Raw genomic sequence first — 22805 nt, forward strand, 5'->3', positions numbered from 1 at the left:
GTACTTTTTTTTATCGCCACCGTGTTCGACGAAGCAGTTCACCTGAATGCTGACGATGTTTGCGGCACGCGTTTCTGCCTAGTAATACTACAAGACAAACAAACTACCTTACGCGGATAGTAATGAACATTAGATTTATGTGGTTAATGTGTATCCAGTATCAAGTATCAACTCATATCAACTCGCAAGACTCGAACAAAGCTAATCTTAAGATTATTAAAAATAACTTTCTTTTTCAGCTAAGATAATATTTAGACCATAGTTAGTTTAAGCAGATGATTTTTGCCACGGCATGTTCTGAGCGTCATCTTGTCTTCTTCAAACGATCTTCATTGCATCTGCATTGTTCATGTCAACGAGAGCTGGATGGGCAATATGCTTGATGGTATAAGTTCTTTTATCAAATTCCTTCTATAAAATGAAGCAATTTATACTAAGATAAGCTTGTTAATAATAGTCGTAGGTGAAAGCCGTCAGTGAAATTCTAAGCTTTATCCGAAAATATCCGCAGAAAACACAGCGTCTCGGCGAAATATAAATTCGCCTATCTATTTACATTCAAAGTAATCTCTGACAGAATACAAAAAAAAAAAGTTATGTATTTATTCTAATTCCACGTTCCCGCGTAATCAAGTCTCAGGTGTCAAAGCAAAATGGACGTCGTTTTTTTTTCGTTCAGAAATCTTTTGGCGCGAATCGATCCGTCGGGACCGATACCACCGGAACGCTTCGTGCTCTTTGAACGAATTTAACCGCCCTCCCTAGATTTACAGCTTATTGCTTTTTATATTTATTTTTAAACCGATTTTCGGGAAATAGTTTTCGACTATGTAACAGGGAACGGTTTATTGAAACACAAATTGAGGTTGGAACGTATCCCGAAATGGCGATTGACGCGCAATTCGGACTGTGGATTTTGAGGATTTTGTTTACTTTTCTTCGCTTATTTCAACGCGTCTCGAATCGAAGGATTGAATAAATGTATATACAAGGGCGGATCCAGCTTTGGCACCAGGAGTGGGTCACATAGTCAAATTTAGATGCGTTCGTTCCCAAACGTTTGCCATTATACAAAGTTATTATATTATATCAAATTAATTAAATATTAAAGGTATGTAGTTACATAAAATCTGTATGGTGACAAAATATATAAATAAAATCATTATATTCAATTAGTGGTCCACCTAAGTCCTGGACCCAGCTCAGGGGGTGGTCATGACCCCCATGACCCTCCCCCTGGATCCGCCATTGTGTATATATGATATGATGGCGACACAGGCCATGAGGCGACATTTGTGCGGATTGATAATATTCCTTAAAATCAGTATTTACGCAAGTTAATAGATACATTATTGAGGGTTCCATTTTTTACTAGACGACAATTGGTCATGGAAGTTATTCGTGAGTGCGGACCGCGTTTCCCTAAAATAATTAATGCATTTAAAAAAAACACTTAAATAATTAACGAACTAATTAGTGTTTTTTTTTTATTCTGTTGTTCCCGTCTTGAAATCAATGAGAATGACGTTCAATAATTCCGTTACATACGAACGCACATGCTAAGCTAATGCGATGATGTCATGAGAAATATCTCCGGATTCACCGCACACATTCATATCGTTTAGATCCTCTGAATAATTCGATTGAAGAGAATTTTCTTACGCGTTCTCTTTTGAGGCTCTCTTGGATCTTCCTTTATGAGGATTGGTGGATGTTTGTTGTTCCTAAGCGTCAGAAATACAAGACGATTTTAATGAAACTGTACAATGTTTTAAGCTTATGTATCAGAATAGCAAATAGGATATATTATAGTACGATCAACGCACGCTAGGTGGCGTTTGAGACAAGATATTGAAGTTTTAAATACATTTGACGGTAGTTATAGAGCCAGACCGGTCTTCGTTCTCGTCGAACCCGTCGCTTACGACGAAGGGCTCTACGAGTTAATTAACCCACAGACACAGCCCACTGAGTTTCTCGTCGGATCTTCTCAGTGGGTCGCGTTTCCGATGCGGTGGTAGATTCTGCGAAGCACGGCTCTTGCTAGGGTTCGTGTTAGCAACGTCGTCAGGTTTGAGCCCCGTGAGCTCACCTACTAGCTCGGCGAATCTAGAACAACCCCTCGACGTTACTAGAATAGGTAGGAAAAAAAAACAGCCAGAATTCACTCGTAACCTAAGCTACAGCATTATATCTATGTCTTTAAAGCACTACCTGGAGCCACTGCGGTCATCGACAGTGCGTTTCCAGAGGTATTTTTTGCCACGTAGGGGAGCGAGGGGCTTGTTGTAACAGGGGTAAGTAGTAACAGGCCCTTTTCACTAGGATCTTAAACTATATTAGCGTATTTCTTTGACTCGATTTGACCTATAAACCGCACTGCATCATGTTGCCATAGCCAATGTCCCGCCGGCCAGTGCAATGAGCGAAAATATACATGCACTTCATTTTTGCCAGGTAATATAAAATTGTACTGTCGTAAAATTTTGGTTTGCGTTATTATTATCGCCTAATTTCAAACTTTCTATATCTTATTTACATTCAAATTTATCTATCTCTGATAATGTGTAACAGTTTTTAAGATCGCTACATTGTTTAAATTGTTATCTTGATAAACGTTAAAAATCATACCATGGGGTTAGTTGTAACAAAATCCCGGGGCTTGTTGTAACGTGTTACAACAGTCTACAAAAAACCTTTTCGCCATCGAAGATTAGACCTATACGAAAGGCGATACCAAGAAAAACTAATACAAATAGCAGACGCAAAATATGAAGAAAAGATAAAGAAAAAACAGAAAAAAGATATCAATATTAAAGAAAAAGGTAAAGGAAAGGGGAAGGGAAAAGGCAAAGGTAAATCAACAAAATCTGAATCAGAAGAGTGGTATTGTCTGGTATGTTGTGAAGCTTACACAGATTCAAATAAAGAAGATGGGGTCGAGTGTATCATTTTTTAAGATGTGGGTACTTGTAGAATGTGCTACAGGAGACACTTTATTTTTTATTTGTATTAATTGTAGCTCAGATGAAGACTGAATTCAATTATAATAAAACCCACAAAATGTTAATTCTTATATAAGTGCAATACTTTGTTAGATAGATATTAATAATTTAATTATGTACTTACTGTAATTTAAAAGCGCCATGATGATTCTAAGTAGTGTTTAACTAAATAAAACTGTTAATTACTTAATTTTTAGGCTTAAAAAGTTTGATTTTTGATAACAATTACAAAATACCTACTTTAGAAAGATGTCAATTTTGTTAAAAATAAACAAAGAATTGTCGTTACTACTTGCCCCGGTAGACGTTACAACTTGCCCCAAACACGAGGTAAGTTGTAACACCGCACTTCTTCTAGAAAAAAATTGATTGTAAAATAATGACCAATAGTTATGTTATTATTTTTACTTGATTTGGTAGAGGAAGAGTTACAGCATCTATCCGTTTTTATTTAGTAGCAATTTAATCAATGAATCTCAAGATATATTAATTTTCATGAAAACTGTTACAACAAGCCCCTCGCTCCCCTACCATCCGGCTATGGAGTGAGCTCCCCTCGACGGTGTTTCCAGAGCGCTATGACATGTCCTTCTTCAAACGAGGCTTGTGGAGTGTATTAAGCGGTAGGCAGCGGCTTGGCTCGGCCCTTGGCATTACTGAAGTCCATGGGCGACGGTAACCACTCACCATCAGGTGGGCCGTATGCTCGTCTACCTACAAGGGCAATAAAAAAAAATAGTCAGGGCGGTGGTACCTACCCGTGCGAACTCACAAGAGGTCCTACCACCAGTCCAATGTAATTACTCATCTTCATTCACAAAGTTGATTATTTAATGAATAGAGCCGGTAGGAGCATTCATGGAATCGCTGCCAACATTGGCCGGGGGTCTACATTCGTCATTAAAATTGTGACGAGGAAAGCATTCGGCATAAGCAAACAGGATGACTCGGCAATTAGTAGTTACAGCCTATCATCAAATCGGTTCCGTATATACGATTTTTCTTATTGGTATTATTGAATATAAAGTGGTCGCGCCCTTTCTATAGAGGTCAATACAAAAAATACATTTTACTGTGTGAGCACTTAGCCGTCCGCGCGTAGCTGAAATATAAATTAAGCTACCAGAAAATAGGTAAGAAAAAAACGACATCATAAGCCAAAGAGGCGCTAATTACTGTCTCATAGAGTCATTTCGCTTGTATGTTAAATAAATAGCCTCGCCTCTCAACAGTAATGATACGTGTTAAATGAAGAAGCGCGTCATCATGCAATTTTCTTATTTTTTTTATTTTTATTTTTTTATTGCGTTGGTGGGTGGACAAGCTCACAGCCCACCTGATGTTAAGTGGTTACTGGAGCCCATAGACATCTACAACGTAAATGCGCTACCCACCTTGAGACATAAGTTCTAAGGTCTCAGGTATAGTTACAACGGCAGCCCCACCCTTCAAACCGAAACGCATTACTGCTTCACGGCAGAAATAGGCGGGACGGTGGTACCTACCCGTGCGGACTCACAAGAGGTCCTACCACCGGTAATTACGCAAATTATAATTTTGCGGGTTTGATTTTTATTACACGATGTTATTCCTTCACCGTGGAAGTCAATTTGCCTAACAAACATCCAGTCTAATATATGTATTGAACTTCATTATACATCGCCACTTCACTCGCGATGCCTTGAAAATAATCGAATGGATTCGTTCTATTTGGGACTCGGTAATGGCTCTCACTTTAAATTGTTATAAGACATTGTTTTTATTGTGATAATAATTAAGCATTATAGATTTAGGTCGTCGTGGCCTAAAGGATAAGACGTCCGGTGCATTCATGTTGAGCGATGTGTTCCGGTGTTCGAATCCCGCAGGCGGGTACAAATTTTTCTAATGAAATACGTACTTAATAATCACGATTGACTTCCACGGTGAAGGAATAACATCGTGTAATAAACATCAAACCCGCAAAATTATAATTTGCGTAATTATTGGTGGTAGAACCTCTTGTGAGCCCGCACGGGTAGGTACCACCACCCTGCCTAATTCTGCCGTGAAGCAGTAATGCGCTTCGGTTGGAAGGGTGGGGCTGCCGTTGTAACTATACCTGAGACCTTAGAACTTATATCTCAAGGTGGGTGGCGCATTTACGTTGTAGATGTCTATGGGCTCCAGTAACCACTTAACACCAGGTGGGCTGTGAGCTCGTACACGCATCTAAGCAATAAAAAAAACTCTGTTATGAAAAAGGGAATTCCCAGATCGCGGCAACAAACCTTTTACATTCGTAACAACGAATAATCGATTCTAAAACAATATAATTCTGGTGTTATCATAGCCGGTGTACAGTGGAGCAATCCTAATATCGAAAGTCTCTATCTTTTTACGATTTATGATGCCTCCAGCAGATCGTTCGGGCGCCAATAAAACTTGATTGGAAGTGTTATGTTACGCTACGTTTATGGCATTAGCTGCCGTCGAGTAGCTAGGCTTATGTTACACAGTAATCGGGGCTACTTTTCCTGCTCTACCATTGATTGTTTTGTCGAAAGTAATTCTTTTACTGCTAGAAGTGTGTATTGCTAGCTAATAGGAGTGGCTGTCATCATCCTACCCGCTTCTGCTGTAAAGAAGTCCTATTGTTCAGTTTAGAGGGGTGAATAGACGTTTTGGGTCACAATTCAGACTTCAATCTCTGAAGGTGGTATCCTGAAACTGTTCAACACTATAAGGGCAGTGAATCTGTATGCTGGTCTTTTTTTCTTCCCTAAGCTGATGGCCTCGAGAAGCCATTTCAACCCTAACAACTAGGTGAGATCGCGGGGCTCAACCTGACAATGTTGCGGCGTTGTTAACACAGGGCCTAGCAAGAGCAGTGCTTCGCAGAATCTACCACCGGATCGGAAACGCGACCCACTGAGAAGATCCACCGAGAAACTCGGTGGGCTGTGTCTGTGGATCCGTCTGCTGATCAATAATTACTCGCAGTTTTTCAGAGAGCAGCTTATATTGCTTTTGTTCTATTCGGTTTTTGCAGTCCATAGACAACAGTATGCAGTAGTACAGCCGATTATTTAGAAGCTTGAGTTTTCCTACTCTTTTTTGCCGCATGGACAGAACGTTTCACGACAGAAATAGTTAGGGTATAGTTTGTATGAGTAGGGTTTGGAAGCGAGCGAATGTCATTTTAGACATATCAATTCAAAAAAATTTCCTGTTTTTTTTTTAACCGACATCAAAAAAGAAGTAGCTTCTCAATACAATACAATATATTTTTTATGTGTGTTACAACTAAAAGTTTTATCTGGATGTACCGACTTTAATGCTTTCTATGTGAAAGCGGGTGCTTATCATGGGGTCTAATTTCATAAAGATCTGAAAATTTTCAAGTTACTCTTAAAAACGCATATTTAATTAACTTCAACTCATGATGTTGATTTTCTATGTTTTATGTTTTATTTTGTCAATGTATATTTTCTTTTTTGTATAAGTTCCAGCCATAAGAGTCTATTTATTTAAATTAGAATTTTAGTCTTGGATATTTCTGCTACAATGCAGTCTGTATGCAAACGGATTTGAATGAAAAAATAGAAATATTACGATTAAATCGAAATCCTTTATCTTACGTCCCAAGAGGGGTCATTTATTACCAGGTTAGGCTCTTATTTATGGGCTTCGGTAAACACTTAACACCGGGTGGGCCGTGAGCTCGTCCACCCATCTAGGCAATAAAAAAGGCACCATGAGGTATCATTGTATTTAAAAAAAAACTACATTCCGAAAAGTGCACATCCATTATTTTGAATCATCACTTTAATTATTATTATTATTACAACGAATACGTACCGTAAGTATAATACATTACTGTATTTATTACAAGGGTACCTCCCATTACTGCGAAGGGGTGTGTGGTGGTTGGGACGTGCCTAGGTCGGTTAAACGTGTCATTATTGCGAGCAGTACTTTCGTATACAGGGTGTCGCTAAAAGTTTAGCGCAAATATTTGTCATTTCTGATCCACTAACGGTGCTTTTAGGTACCTCAAGGACCGGTCAGCGTTTTTGTCTCATTTTTTTTATTCCTACCTAAATTGAGAGCCTTGAGAGGCTATTTCACCGTAACCTTAACTAGTAGGTGATCTTACGGGGCTCAAACCTGACGATGTTGCTAACACGAACCCTGGCAAGAGCTGTGCTTCGCAGAATCTAGCACTGGATCGGCAACGCGACCCACTGAGAAGATCCGGCGAGAAACTCAGTGGGCTGTGTCTGTGGGTTAATTTACTCGCCGAGCCCTTCATCGCAAGCGACGGGTACTTCAGCCAAAGAGAGCGAGAATTAGTTGTAGTCAATTCAATCTGCATTGTTTAAGTTAACTCCAGAATTACTGGTCAGATCTTGATAGCATTTTAATGAGTCCATAAGAGAAGCATCAGGTTTCAAATAAACAAAAAAAGTCATAATCGATTCACCTAGAAAGTACTGAGTTAATAACACACATAAAAGATACAGTCTAATTGAAGACGTGCTTCTTGTTTTGAAATCGATTGAAAAGGAAGAAGTTTCTAAAGACAAACCGAACCACCCTGTATACAAGTATCTGCATAGCTCGCGTTTTATGTGTGCGGGCTCTTTACACGCTCTCGACCAATAGCTGCGCTTCGTTCTGTGTGTGCGTGACTGCCTTGGGCTGTGACCGACTGAAGGCGTGGATGTTTAAGGGCCAAATTAACTTTCGAACTAAATTCAATATTGTTTCACTTACACTAAAATACTAAAAGCGATTGTTGTTTGTGTATTTAGAGTTGATTAAAGAATAGATACTGGTCATTGGAATGTAGTCCTTCTGCTACTATGGGCATTGTGACGTTGTCTTTTGGTAATTAAGCTTTCAGACTACGCTACAATATAATACCATATACTATATAGCTCATAGCACAACAATATCGCACACCATATATTGTTATGGACACGCTCACACTGTACCGTACTATTATTGGCTAAGTATAGACTGCTATACTATATGGCACTATAGTATAGCGTAATCTGAAAGTAGTTTAATGCGCGGAATAATGCCATTGGAAAAAAAATATAGTCATTGTCTCAATTTCTTTTCCCAAGTCTATACTTTATAGAGGAGCGTATGAGTCGACTATTATCAAAGCCGGCAATCTGACTTTTGGACAATGATTGGTAAATCAAAAAAACGAATTATTGATTTTGTATTCCATTGGCAGTCACAAAACTCTTCGGAACGACATCTTAGATAAATAACAGGTTAAGTATTAACCTTTATTTAATGCAGGTTTTGAACCGTATTCTTTGAAGGAGACGATTATATTCAAATCAATCTGTATTGACATATCAATAAATTTTTTTTGTCCAAATGCACAGATTGCCACCTTTGATAATAGACGACTCGTATGTTTGTTTGTTCGGTAGGATGGCACCAAACATGGCGCTATGTGACAAATCTTTTAATTAATAGTCAAGGAGTTCCTGAGGCCACATAACTTTCGTACTATCCTCCCTGTATTTTTCATGTTTTTTTTTACTTTGACGAGTATACAAGCTCATAGACATTAGAATGTGAATCCAGTCACCTATTATGAGATTTGAGGTCACTGTCTGTATAGTGATTATTAAATTTTTGCAAGTTTCATTTTTATTGCACAATGTTATTCCTTGCGTGGAAGTCAATCATGAACATATTTCATTAAAAAAATTGTTACCTGTCTGCGGGATTCGAACACCGGCACTGTCTCATCGCTCGATACGAGCTCACCAAGTGTCTTATTCTTTAGGCCACGACGACTTTAAAATCATTTTTTTTTTTCTTTAAAAATCAAATCAGTTCGACATCTAACTTCGCCTTAAGCGATCGTGCGCTGGGTAGCTAATTAAAACTATAATGCTGATTTTGCTAACTAATTGAGGCTGAGCTTCCCCCGAGCCCACCGATGGACTGTTTAATTAATGCAGTTCCCAAAATGCTTTCATTTATTGAGAAGAATTTAACAAAGGCACCGATCATTACATAAAACTTCCGTAAGGATCGTTAGTATTAAAGTTTAAAGCGATGAGCTTTTGCAAGAGGTTTTTTTTTCGTGATTATTGTGAACGTGCTGACGGCCCTTCTGGTGTTAAGTAGTCATGGGAGTGGAAATAGGTTGCCGGTTGCACGCCGCTGAAGACAATTCTCGGCTTCTCTCATCCAACTCTTCACCTTGCGAAATATTTAAAATGTCGAAAATGATGATAAAAGACGCGATATTAAAAGCGTCAAAATTGTTTTGTGTCTAAGATGCGCGAGGTGTTTAGGAAAAACATTTTTTTATTTTTTTATTGCGTAGATGGGAGGACGAGCTTACAGCCCGCCTGGTGATAAGTGGTTACCGGAGCCCATAGATATCTACAACGTAAATGCCGTCACTCATCTTGAAATATGAGTTCTAAGGTATCAGTATAGTCACAACGGCTGCCCCGCCCTTCAAACCGAAACGCATTACTGCTTCACGGCAGATATAGGCGGGATGGTAGTTATTATCTTCCTACAGCCGCGCGTTTGACTAGAGCATCGCTGGAAAACGATCCGAGATTTGTGTGAGCCCTTTTTCCCTTTTTCTCTCCTATGAGAGACTTATTGGGAAAATCCACGGAATTATGTTCATACAATCAATCTCATATAACGAAAACAGCTTTTAATTCGGTTATTGTTAAGTGGTGAAAGGGTCCTGGAGTCATGTAAGATAAGATATTTTGGGGAATGTCCAGCGAAGATACTCAATTGAGGGTGTTTCTTTGGACTTCTTTATGCAAACTTGTTAGGAGGGTGTCTTTAGCGCAATTGAGGCCTTTTTCATTGAATATCTTGATAGCTATGACAGTTACGGAGACCAGGACAATGAGTTCTTCTACTTCGGACCGGCACGCTTGAATAGCAAGCAGCCAATTTCGTCTTTTCGCATTAAAAGTGTACAATTTCCAAAAATATTCGAAATTGAGTTAATACGCGGAATCATTTGGTATTATCACCAGTATTTTTCTCATAAATACTGTCAAAAGAGCGTAGTTTAGTTTTATTTAAATTTTTTTAGTTTACCTATGTTTTGCCTACTATTATTATAACAAAATTAATACATAATTTTATCTTACTTTAAAAGACAGATAATGTAACTGGTAAAAAGTAAAAAAAATGTTGTTGCAAAGATGATTAATATTAAAAATGTTACATGTTAAACCTTAAAAACATTCTTCTGTAAAATTAGTTTGAAGTTTTGAAATTATACAGTTTTAATGCGAGAAGACGATTTAGGCCTACAATACGCTCTAGCACCAAAAACTTTAATACTTATAGTAGTATGACTTCCCTTTAATAATTTAAATACAAAACAGGTCTTCTTTAGAGACAATTTGCAAATAATATCTGACGCGGACGACATCCAACTGAAAAACAATTATGTAGTGGACTGTATGATTAGGATGGGCAAGGAACTTGATAAATAAACTCGCGAGGATTGCACGTATAAAATTTGTATATTTTTACAATTTTATAAATCGCGTACAATAAATAGCACGGATGAAAAGAGAATGGACAAAACGAAGACGTTCCAAAATTCAAAATTCAAATGTAACGTCAGAAACCACAACCACAACAATAAAAAAGGTTTTATACCAATTTGTTGGGTTTCCAACAACAAATACGAACAAAAGAAAGGTTTGTCAAATATCCAAGTACCTTCAAGTGTTCATCGTATTTTCGGAAAATCAATATACTCATGCTAGAGAGAGAGAGGTGCTGTCTAACTCGCCTGCGGGATAAGGACGGATGAGGGGTTTTCATCCGCAACTGAAACCATTAAGGCGACTAGTTTGAATTTAATCCTTATCTATAAGACAATAGAGTAGATTTCTTAAACTACGTGTTTTTGAAACATAATCCACCGGCTTACAATTAAATTTGTATTTTATCGCTCACGCCGTTAAGACCAGATTAGTTTGAAGTCAATTTAAAATTGCTACACGGTTTTCTAATAGTGATAAATCGTTTTCGATCCTTATTAATTTATTATAAAGCCATTGAGAGTGTAATAAAGTTAGTCGTGGCTCATTAAAATAGTTTATATTTAGTATCCCAGGAATGCGGTGATAACTTGTAATGAAATAGCAGTTAGTAATGGAACTGAATTGACCACACTGTATGGTCTAACCCAGGTTGATAACCAACAATACTTTTTGAGACAAAAACAAAGAGAGAGACAGAGAGATTCTTTATTGTACCTATACCAACAAAAGAAAATGCGAAACATTAAATATAAAAAAGTACAATTGGTGGTCTTAAGAGTGATCTCTTCTAGACAACCATTAGGTGGAAAAGAATCGTTTGGAAACTAATTACATGCGGTTTACCAATCAATTCCAATATATATATGTAAACACCCACACATACACACCTCCTATCATAAACACATTTATAAATATACATACAAATACACAATGTGACGTAATAATAATTTTGCTTCTTTAAACATAAATAAGAATAAACAATTTACAATAAACAATAGAGTCGTTCGGATTATCGATAATCCCGTTCTTACGGATCGTTTGGAACCTCTGGGTCTGCGGAGGGACTTCGGTTCCCTCTGTATTTTGTACCGTATGTTCCACGGGGAGTGCTCTGAGGAATTGTTCGAAATAATACTGTCATCTCGTTTTTACCATCGCACCGCCCGCCACCGTAGTAGAGTTCATCCATACTACCTGGAGCCTCTGCGGTCATCCACAGTGCGTTTCCAGAGGTCTTTTTTGCCACGTACCATCCGGCTATGGAATGAGCTCCCCTCCACGGTGTTTCCCGAGCGCTATGACATGTCCTTCTTCAACGGTAGGCAGCGGCTTGGCTCTGCCCCTGGCATTGCTGACGTCCATGAGCGACGGTAACCACTCACCATCAGGTGGGCCGTATGCTCGTCTGCCTATACGGCAATAAAAAAAAATTAAAAAATATAAAACATACTTAAAATACCTATGAAACATAAATATATAATTGAAGTAAATACCAATTTCAGAATCTACACTAACACAAATTGAACTGGTTGACAGGTAATTGTCTAAGTTGAGTTGAAACTTTGCAAAATTTTTGTATTTCTTGTTACAATTGGAGTCCAAAATATGGCACGTGGCTGGTTGGAATTATGTACTCCTGGTGGTAGAACCTTTAGTGAGTCCGCGCGGGTAGGTACCACCGCCCTTCCTATTTCTGCCGTGAAGCAGTAATGCGTTTCGTTCTGAAGGGTAGGGCAGCCTTGTAACTGTACTTGAGACCTTAGAACTTATATCTCAAGGTGTGTGGCGCATTTACGTTGCAGATGTCAATGGGCTCCACTAACCACTTAACACCAGGTGGGCTGGGAGCTCGTCCATCCATCTAAGCAATACAAAAAAAAAGACTTGTGGCACTCGGGGACTGCCGTGGCAAAGCATTTTTTATCAACTTATGCAAGTACAATTAGACATTATTAATTTTATATTAAAACAATAATAACAATAAGACCACGCCATATTTATAAACATTAACAAAAGCGAACCATTAACTATCCCCTTCACACTCATAAGCTAGACTGCGTGAGAGAGAGATGGGCAGACTTTTCATGATGCTCATGCAGCGCGACGTCACACCGCGCGCTTATTCACAAACACTACACAAGCGCAACGTGTGAATGTGTTGAACGCGAGCTGCATAGTAGGCGTAGTGAGGGTGTCAGGTTATTTTCGTTACGGAATTTCTTGATTCAGTCGCCGCGTTCAAGGCCCGCGTTAGAAGCTATGCAATAGCTTAAAAATTGCGTGTATCAACGATCATTTGTCTGTGATCCCGCAGTCCTTAATAAACTATAAGCTTCATGAATAACTCATTCTGAAAACAAACGTCCAAATCAGAATCGAGGAGGCTTTGACGGGGCAAAACGAATCCTTCTGTTGTTAAAGCGCTATTCCTATTACGGGCATCGGTAGTATGTATAATGTCCGGGAGCATACGGTCTTTAATACTGCTTCCAAACGCCGCGTCATTTAAGCAATAAAGCCACATTAAATTAGCACAAATTGTTGAACGAATATTTTATCTATATATTAATACGGGAAGCAAGAACTTTGTATCCCTTTTTTACGAAAATTGCGCGGACGGAGGAGTATGAAATTTTCCACACTTATAGAGAATATAGAGAAGGAGTGCACAATGCTAATTTTTTTTTATAATGCATAGAAGATACATCAAATCAATAAAGAAAACATTACACACACTACATACCATGTATTTGACGCACACGTACACATATACTCTTTGTTTATTGCCAAACTTTTGTTATTGCATAAATTCTGTAGTCAAATTGAGAATAGGTTAGTATTGTTTATCTATAATATTACGAGTATTTGTCTATAGTGTAGTCTTGGCGAAATCTGTAACAATAGGACCATAATAATGTTGAGACTTATAATTTCAATTAATTATAGTCGAATTTCGACTACTGCGGGACCACTAGTATATCTTTAATTTGTCACATTAGGACTAATAAAGATATCAAGACCAATAAATACAGTCCAGTCTCATTTAACACAACGCAACAGCGTTATCCAATTTACCTACCGTATGTTCCGGTGACGTTTTCTCCGTCGTCGTCCTGTTGGACCGCGTATAGAGGGTCCTGGACCTCTGGACGAACCGCGTCCGACACTCAAGCGTCGATGCGTATCATACAATGCTGAATTTGGTTAACACGTTCACTGCGCGTCCATTTTAGAAGGACCCTCGGCTAGTGCGTAAGATTTTTTTTGTTTTATTATTGCTTAGATCGGTGGACGAGCTCACAGCCAACCTGGTACTAAGTGGTTACCGGAGCCAATAGACATCTACAACGTAAATATCGCCACCCACCTTGAGATATAAGTTCTAAAGTCTCATTACAGTTACAACGTCTACCTCACCCTTCAAACCGAAACGCATTACTACGTCACGGCGGAAATAGGGAGGGGGTGGTGGTTCCTACCCGTCCGGACTTACAAGACGTCCTACTATCAATAATTATGCAAATTATAATTTTGCGGGTTTGATTTTTATTACACAACTAGCGACCCGCCCTCGCTTCGCTTCGGAAACATTAAAACACACATGAAACCAAAAAATAAAAATATTTTTTTTTTTTAAAAAAGTAGCCTATGTTCATCAGGGACAATGTCGGCTTCTAATGGAAAAAGAATTTTTCAAATCGGTCCAGTAGTTTCGGAGCCTATTCGAAACAAACAAATCTTTCCTCTTTATAATATTAGTATAGATGTTATTCCTTCACCGGGGAAGTCAATCGTGAACTTTTATTTTGTTGAGTACGTATTTCATTAGAAAAATTGGTACCACAACAATTATAAAATTCAAACACCGTTGCACCGCTAGATAGGAATGCCTACCGGGCGTCTTATCCTTTAGGCCAGGACGACTTCTATATATCTATCTACAACGCAAATGCAGCCTTGAGATACGAGGTGTTAAGTGGTTACTGGAGCCCATAGACATCTACAAAATAAATGTGCCACCCACCTTGAGAAGTTCTAAGGTCTCAAGTATAGTTACAACGGCTGCCCCACCCTTCAAACCGAAACGCATTACTGCTTCACAGCAGAAATAGGCAGGGCAGAAATAATATCGGACTGATTATTCGCCTATTTTTTCGTAAAAATATTTAATAAACAAACACGCGATTAAACCGTAATAGTAATTTTAATTATATCTACGACTCGTTAAAACCGAAGAAAGCACTGACTCTTTACAAAAAAAGCTCTTAAATGACACAAAATTACTTATGGTACCTTTAACTAATACCACGAATAAATTCCTGAGCGTAGCAAAGCGTAGTGAAAAAAAAAAAAACTTTCGCCCTTAAATAAATTCTGGCAACCCAAAACACATTGTAACTCAATCTAACAAGGCCCGGGGGGTGTGTAAAACAAATCCCATAGACGCGGCGCGAACCCCATCGATTTGCGCACTCCATTATTGTGATTCGATTAAGTGGTAAGTTTGTTTATGGGGGATATTCACCGCTCACGGGACGGACAGTGACGAATGAGAACTGTTTTATTTTTATTTTTTAGGTTTACTACTATTTCTGCCGCGTTTAATTGCTTCGAAAACAACATATTCTATTTCTTTATTCATATCCTATTTCTGTCTAAATCTTTATTGTGTTTATCTAACGAAGTCAAGAGTACGTAACCAGTTACAGTCGCTCTCTTCTATATCGTTCCCTCACTACTGAGGATCGCGACCACATGCGATGTACTTCCAATGTGCTCGATCATGGGTGGCATGGACTGCATGGTACAGACTACCACCGAGTGCTTCTCTTGCTACATCTGACCATCTGGCTGGTGTTCTGCCCACGGCGCGCTTGCCTTCTATTCGACCCGTAATTATGAGCTTCTCTAATTCATGTCTAGGAGACCGCATGATGTGTCCGAAGAAGCTCATAACACGTTCCCGGCAGATGGAAGAGAGCCTTTTTTACAGTCGCTGCTTAGGATTGTTACTGGCGTTTCGATAACTTTACAATTTACAAATTTTTGTTTTCGACTAAAGTGATATTCGAATATTAAGCCCGTGAGTATAACATACCGTGTAATGACAATAGAATATATCAACGATCTCTGAAAATCGAGTAACGTACTATAATAGATGGTGATATTATATTATATACTAGCGACCCGCCCTCGCTTCGCTTCGGAAACATTAAATTTTATTATTGATAGTCGAGTCCCGCTATGCTACCCGCGGTTATTGTCGTACCGCGGGTGACGCCGCGGGGCGAAGCTAGTCTAAAAAAAGTAGCCTAAGTTACTCCTTATATCATCAGCTACCTATCAGTGAAAGTACCGTCAAGATCGGTCCAGCCGTTCCAGAGATTAGCCGGAACAAAGAGACAGACAGACAGACAGACAGACAAAAATTGTAAAAAATGTTATTTTGGCGTATGTACCGTATATATATTCATATGCATGTGGTAAAAAGCAGTTATTTCAATTTTACAAACAGACACTCCAATTTTATTTATATGTATAGATTAAGACGAAGTAACCTGAATACGGACTGCTTATTTTTGCTACGAAGATAATATGCATGGTGCAGTAAAAGTGAAACTCCACTCTCAAGATATTCACGTTGAGATGTCCATGGCCCTCGATGAGACAAGGGTTTGTTCTGATGCTCAAGAGTATACTCTGACCCTTTAACCTCTATAACGGCAGTTTTAAACTTAGTTGCTGGTAGCCTAGCGGGCTATTCCAAGTGAGCTTACGGGCTCAATCAAGAGCATTGCTTCGCAAAATCTACCACCAGGAAACGCGACCCACTGAGAAGATCCGGCGAGAAACTCAGTGGACGGTGTATGGAAAACAGCAGTGTGATCTTCAAAATCTTATTTACTGGTGGTAGGACCTCTTATGAGTCCGCGCGGGTAGGTACCACCGCCGCGCTTATTTCTGCCGTGAAGCAGTAATGCGTTTCGGCTTGAAGGGTGGGGCAGCCGTTGTAACTATATTTGAGACCTTAGAACTTATATCTCAAGGTGGGTGGCGCTTTTACGTTGTGGATGTCTATGGGCTCCAGTAACCATTTAACACCAGGTGCTCCAGTAACCATTTAACACCAGGGCTGTGAGCTCGTCCGCCAATCTAAGCAATAAAAAAAAACCCACGCGCTGTAAGCTCCGTGTACAACGTGCTTCTCCGACGAGCTTCCATCAAGTTGACAAGATAATGCCAGATGCATAAAGTCGGTTGGTTCCGTTGTAGGTATTCCACGACAAAAACCATTTTACTAATGAAGTGATTCACGCGGTATTTCGGGGATCGACAAAAAAACTATGCGAATTCCGGAGCGAATCAAACGTTTGGTATTTATTTTTGTAGCTTTCTTTTTCTTTATAAGTTTTTAAGGTCTTCAGTTTTGATTGTGATAATCTAAGTTTATTACAGTGACGTGATGAAATGTGAGAATGTGTTTGTTTAATCACGCAATGACTGAATGTGATTTCGCACAAAGCTTAAGACCCGGATAATCCGGTCACAGCCGGGTATGTCTGCTATAATAAACACGACAGTGTAACGACTGTATTGTATATTGTGTATTGCAAGAAAGGGTAACGGCAGCTTAGAGAAGCTAATGATGACTGGGAAGGTAGGTGGAAGAAGACCACGAGGTAGAGGCCTGACACGTCGGACTGACGCACTACCCTCGACACCACAGTTCACGATGCTCTAGACTCGGCGGCGATAGACAAATAGCGTGGAATGATCCGGAATAAACTCTTGTTGCGAGGAGGTGGTCACGACCCTCAGTATTGAGGACACCGAAGAAAGAAGAAGAAGAAGAAGAAATATCCACCGGGTTTTACGTCTCAGCACACCTAAAAATCATCTGCTAGTTTATGAACTAAAGAGTACCACAAGCATCTCTTCATACGTTTTGATTTATAACAATATACAATGCTGTTTAAAAACAAACAAATAATTGCTTAAATAGCAACACTAATTAACTGTTTTTTTTCTTTCTCTTTAATTCTGTTGTTCCCGGTTAGGATATTAGAGTGAGGTTATACAAATTGATTCAACTAGTTAAAACAAAAGTTTCTCGCCGAGTATACATAGTTACAACGGCTGCCCCACCCTTCAAACCGAAACGCATTACTGCTTCAGGGCAGAAATAGGCGGGGCGGTGGTACCTACCCATGTGGACTCATAAGAGGTCCTACCACTAGTAAACTAAATAAGATCTAAAATGAATAGGCTGGTTTTTCTCAAACTAATCGCTGCTAGCCTTCAGGCTAGTAGGCGAGCTTACGGGGCTCAGCCTGAGAGAGTTTGCCTCGTTAAATCTCTTACCGGATCGGAAACGCGACGCACTGAGAAGATCCGGCGAGAAACTCACTAGGCTACCCTGGACCGCTCTGAAGGCAGTTCATCTTCATTAATTCAAGATCATAACAAGCGCTGCACGTATTTTCGCGAGGCGCTAACTTCGACACTGCAAAAGATAATTGGATAAAAACAAAAAAAGGTTTGACCGACAGTCCAACACTATCGTTTAACCAATAGGAATATGAATTACGCATTTCCCTCGTGTGATTCTAAAATCGACGTACGAAAAGAAGGAAAAAAAATAATAGCGATTTCAAGTCGGTCAACATAAATCGGAGAATGAAGCGCGGAACAAAAACTGTGTCGTATTTAGAGTTCCTTCTAACTGTAGTGAGGCGCAAGGAGATCTCTCGAGGATCGCTGAGGGAAGAGTAAAAAAAAAAGAAATTTATTTATTTATTTTATTTATTTATTTATGTACACACACACAGAAAAGAGGACATAATACAGAGTAATAGGAAAATTATGTACAAAGGCACTGCTTATTTCTTTCAGAAATCTCTTCCAGCAGACCTGCGAGAGGATTATGAGAATAATAATAAAATGAATCGTGTGAATAAAGTGAATCGAACAATTCAATTGAACTAGTGGTCCCGCAGTAGTCGAAATTCGACTATAATTAGTTGAAATTATAAGTTGCAACATCATTATGGTTCTATTGTTACAGATTTCGCCAAGGCTACAACACTATAGACAAATACTCGTAATATTAAAAATAAACAATACTAGCCTATTCTCAATTTGACTACAGACTTCAAGCAATAACAAAAGTTTGACAATAAACGAAGAGTATATGTGTATGTATCAAATACATGGTAGTGTGTGTAATGTTTTTTTATTGATTTAATGTATTATTAATGCATAATTTAAAAAAATATAGCATTCTGCACTCCTTCACTGTATTCTCTATAAGTGTGAGAAATTTCATAATCATCCGTCCGCGTAATTTTCGTAAAAAGGGATAAAAAGTTTTTGCTTCACGTATTAATATATTACAATATTCAGGCGTATCTTCCTTGGGGCAGATCGGGGCAGATAACCTTAGTTTCGATGACGCTTTATGCCGCTGTGCTTCAATCAAATGACGTAAAATAATTGTACAGAATCATTTCTTAAAGCACCCCTCGCTCCCGACGTGCTCTCATTTAAACTATACAGCGGTATAATGGTACAAATGTCTCGGGCCCATTACAGCGCCCCTGGCGGGTTTTTGTACGCTTCTCACACATTCATGAGCGGCGGACAAGCGTTTTTGACGTGTGGCACAAGGCAAGAGCGCTCGCGTGCAATCGTAAGTAGGATTAGCATAGCACCGATATTCAGGATAAGTTAAAATTTTAGTGCTGTTGTATGTGTAGCTGATGGTGTGTTGTGTAAATCCAAACCGTTGCTTGCCGGAAAGTGCTTTGGGAACAACTTGGTATTAGAGTCTTGCGGTTGTTAGTTCGAAGAAATGACTTCTGGATACATACTACATTTAACGGCCGTCTGGTGTAGTGGTAAGTGACATGGTCACTACACAAGGGGGTCGCGGGTTCGAATCCCGCCAAGGGAAGATATTTGTATGATAAATATAAATGTCTTTTCCAGGGTTATGGATGTATATTAAATATATGTATGTGTATAATAAAAATCTTACATTTATATCCGTTATCTGGTACCTGTAACACAAGTTCTTTACGAACTTATCACGGGACCAGTTTACGTGGCGTGATTGTTAGTAAATAAATAATCACATACAACAATAGAATTAGTAAAAATGGTACCCGTACGGACTCACAATACGCCCTACCACCTCCAGCGCAATTAAAATTGTTTTTGTGAAAACTTTATTTAAATTTGACTTAAAGACATTTCCTCATGTCTCCTGTAAAAACTCCTATGTAATTCCAAATGCCATCACTAACATTAGCAGGCATTTTCCTGCCTAATATCTAGAAGTAACGTTCTCTTTTTCTTCATCGTTCCCTCACTGCTCAAGATCGCGACCACATGTGACTTTCCTCCACAGTGTTCGATAATGGGTGGCATGGACGTATAAGTAACGTTATTAAATTGCAAATTAATTTTGACGTCATAAATTCGTCTTTGGTGATCTAGTCGGTCTACTCAGTGTCTGTTCTCTTTTGGATTCGCCACTTTCACATTTCAAGTTTCTTTATTGCCCCTGTAGGCAGACGAGCGTACGGCCCACCTGATGGTGAGTGGTTACCGTCGCCCATGGACTTCAGCAATGTTAAGGGCTAAGGGTTTCAGTATAAGGACTAGAGAAAGGGGGAATTACGGAGAGTCTCCCAAGGATTGTGATTGCTTGACCAGCCCCTAAAATTCATAGTAAAAAACCACTCCAACCATGAGTATCGCAATCAGAATTTCAGCTATCACTTCTTCTAACTTACGCCACACAACAAATTTATGTATTTATTTATGAAGTTCGCGGTTCTTTGTCGCCTTATACTCCTCTTTGCAACGAGACAGAAATACAACGATTTGTTTGTAGATAATACCTACGCGATTGTTCGCTATTGTAATATTTTAGATTTTAGATTTTTTTTTTTTTTTCGATTGCCTTTGTAGACAGACGAGCATACGGCCCACCTGATGGTAAGTGGTCACCGTCGCTCATGGACGTCAGCAATGCCAGGGGCAGAGCCAAGCCACTGCCTTGTTTAAGCTAACACAATCCCGTTGCCTATTGGCTGATTGTGTCGAAATTATTTTGCACTTTTACGATCATTAATTTGGTATTCAAATCCTCTCATCGTGGACGCCGGGAACTACATAGCAGATCCTGCGGACCAAATGGAAAACAGTCGACGTCGCCCAAAACACGTTATTTCGGATCCTCCCGATCCATTAACACTGCTTTTAGGTACCTTTTTTTTTATTGCTTAGATGTGTGGACGAGCTCACAGCCCACCTGGTGTTAAGTGGTTACTGGAGCCCATAGACATCTACAACGTAAAATGCGCCACCTACCTTGAGATATAAGTTGTAAGGTCTCAGTATAGTTACAAGGGCTGCCCCACACTTCAAACCGAAACGCATTACTGCTTCACGGCAGAAATAGGTAGGGCGGTGGTACCTACCTGCGCGGACTCACAACAGGTCCTACCACCAGTAATTACGCAAATTATAATTTTTGCGGGTTTCACTTTTATTACACGATGTAATTCCTTCACCGTGGAAGTCAATCGTGAACATTTGTTGAGTACGTATTTCATTAGAAAAATTGGTACCCGCCTGCTGGATTCGAACACCGGTGCTTCGCTTCAACACGAATGCACCGGACATCTTATCTTTTCGGCCACGACGACTTCAAGCAACGGTCATCGTTGTCTTCGAACCCGTCGCTTTCGACGAAGGGCTCGGCGAGTAAATTAACCCACAGACACAGCCCACTGAGTTTCTCGCCGGATCTTCTCAGTGGGTCTCGTTTCCGATCCGGTGGTAGATTCTGCGAAGCACGACTCTTGCTAGGGCTCGTGTTAGCAACGTCGTCAGGTTTGAGACCCGTGAGCTCACCTGCTAGTTCGGCGAATCTAGAATAAACCTTCGAAGGATATGTAGGAAAAAAAGGTATTCAATGGTAACAAATGCCTATAGGTATAACATTAGTATTCGCAGTCAATCTCTTTCATAGATGAGGTAGAAATCTCAAAGAAAAGCTCACGGTCAATCTGGTGTTGAGGGGTTAATAGAGCCCATGGTCCTCACAAAGTGAATAGAATACACCTTGTGACTTGAGGTCTCAACTGTTTAGCAGCTACGGATATTAAAAATTGTTTGAGGGTAGTCCTTTTATTAAACGTTGTTATTTCTTCATCGTGGGATTCGATCATGTGTTAAGTTTTTTTTTATTCCCCATGTAGGCAGACTAGCATACGGCCGACCTGATGCTGAGTGGTTACTGTCACCCATGTACGTCAGCAAGTCTGTATCGTATTAGAAAAATTGGTACCTGTCCGCGGGATTCGAACACCGGCACTGTTGCATCGCTCGATACGAATGCACCGGGCGTCTTATCATTTAGGCCGCGTCGACTTCAAAGCGTTCTATTTGTGCCTCATTAATTCTGCAAAAAGAAATTCCCAAGCGACTTATCGGATGCCCTTCGAAATCAAAAATTACCGCGAACCCATAAACGAGACCGCGGACACGCAATGCACTTAGTCCATAAACTGAATCCAAAAAAAAAGGGCTCCGACACCTTCTCCTATTAATGTTACACAAATAATAGGTGATTAATCTTTCGAGTCCCAAAAACCGGTTGAATTTACTGCTCCTGTCAAAATAAATATAAGCTGAGATCGCCTTAACAAGATGCTGGTTTGGGGTTCAGCGCGATTTCAACGAAACCATTTATTTAAGAATATTAGTAGAATATTTATTATTGTTCTCAAATTAATAAAATAAAAATACGATAAATAAAAAATAATGATTGCAGTCGTTAAAAAGCAGAATACGAAATTTCATTTATAGTACCTACTCTGATAAGTTTTCTATTTTTTATTTATTGCATAGATAGATGGATGAGCTCACAGCCCACCTGGTGCTAAGTGGTTACCAGAGCCCATAGACATCTACAACGTAAATGCCGCCACCCACCTCGAGATGTGAGTTCTAAGGTCTCAGTATAGTTACAAGGGCTGACTCACCCTTCAAACCGAAAGGCATTACTGCTTCACGGCAAAAATAGGCAGGGTGGTGGTACCTACCCACGAGGACTCACAAGAGGTTCTACCACCAGTAATTACGCAAATTCTAATTTTGCGGGTTTGATTTTTATTACACGATATTATTCCTTCACCGTGGAAGTCAATCGTGAACATTTGTTAAGTAC

At 39.4% G+C, this 22805-nt stretch overlaps 1 long non-coding RNA gene across 1 annotated transcript; it reads left to right on the plus strand.

The window, feature by feature from the left end:
* The first annotated feature begins 246 nt into the window (after positions 1–246).
* Positions 247–18864, plus strand: LOC134201470 (uncharacterized). Its single transcript, XR_009976790.1, has 2 exons — positions 247–385; positions 18630–18864. It is a non-coding gene; the product is annotated as an uncharacterized LOC134201470 (long non-coding RNA).
* Positions 18865–22805: the final 3941 nt, after the last annotated feature.

This window comes from Bombyx mori, chromosome 26 (assembly GCF_030269925.1).
Source record: "Bombyx mori chromosome 26, ASM3026992v2".
NCBI classification, from domain to species: Eukaryota; Metazoa; Arthropoda; class Insecta; order Lepidoptera; family Bombycidae; genus Bombyx; species Bombyx mori.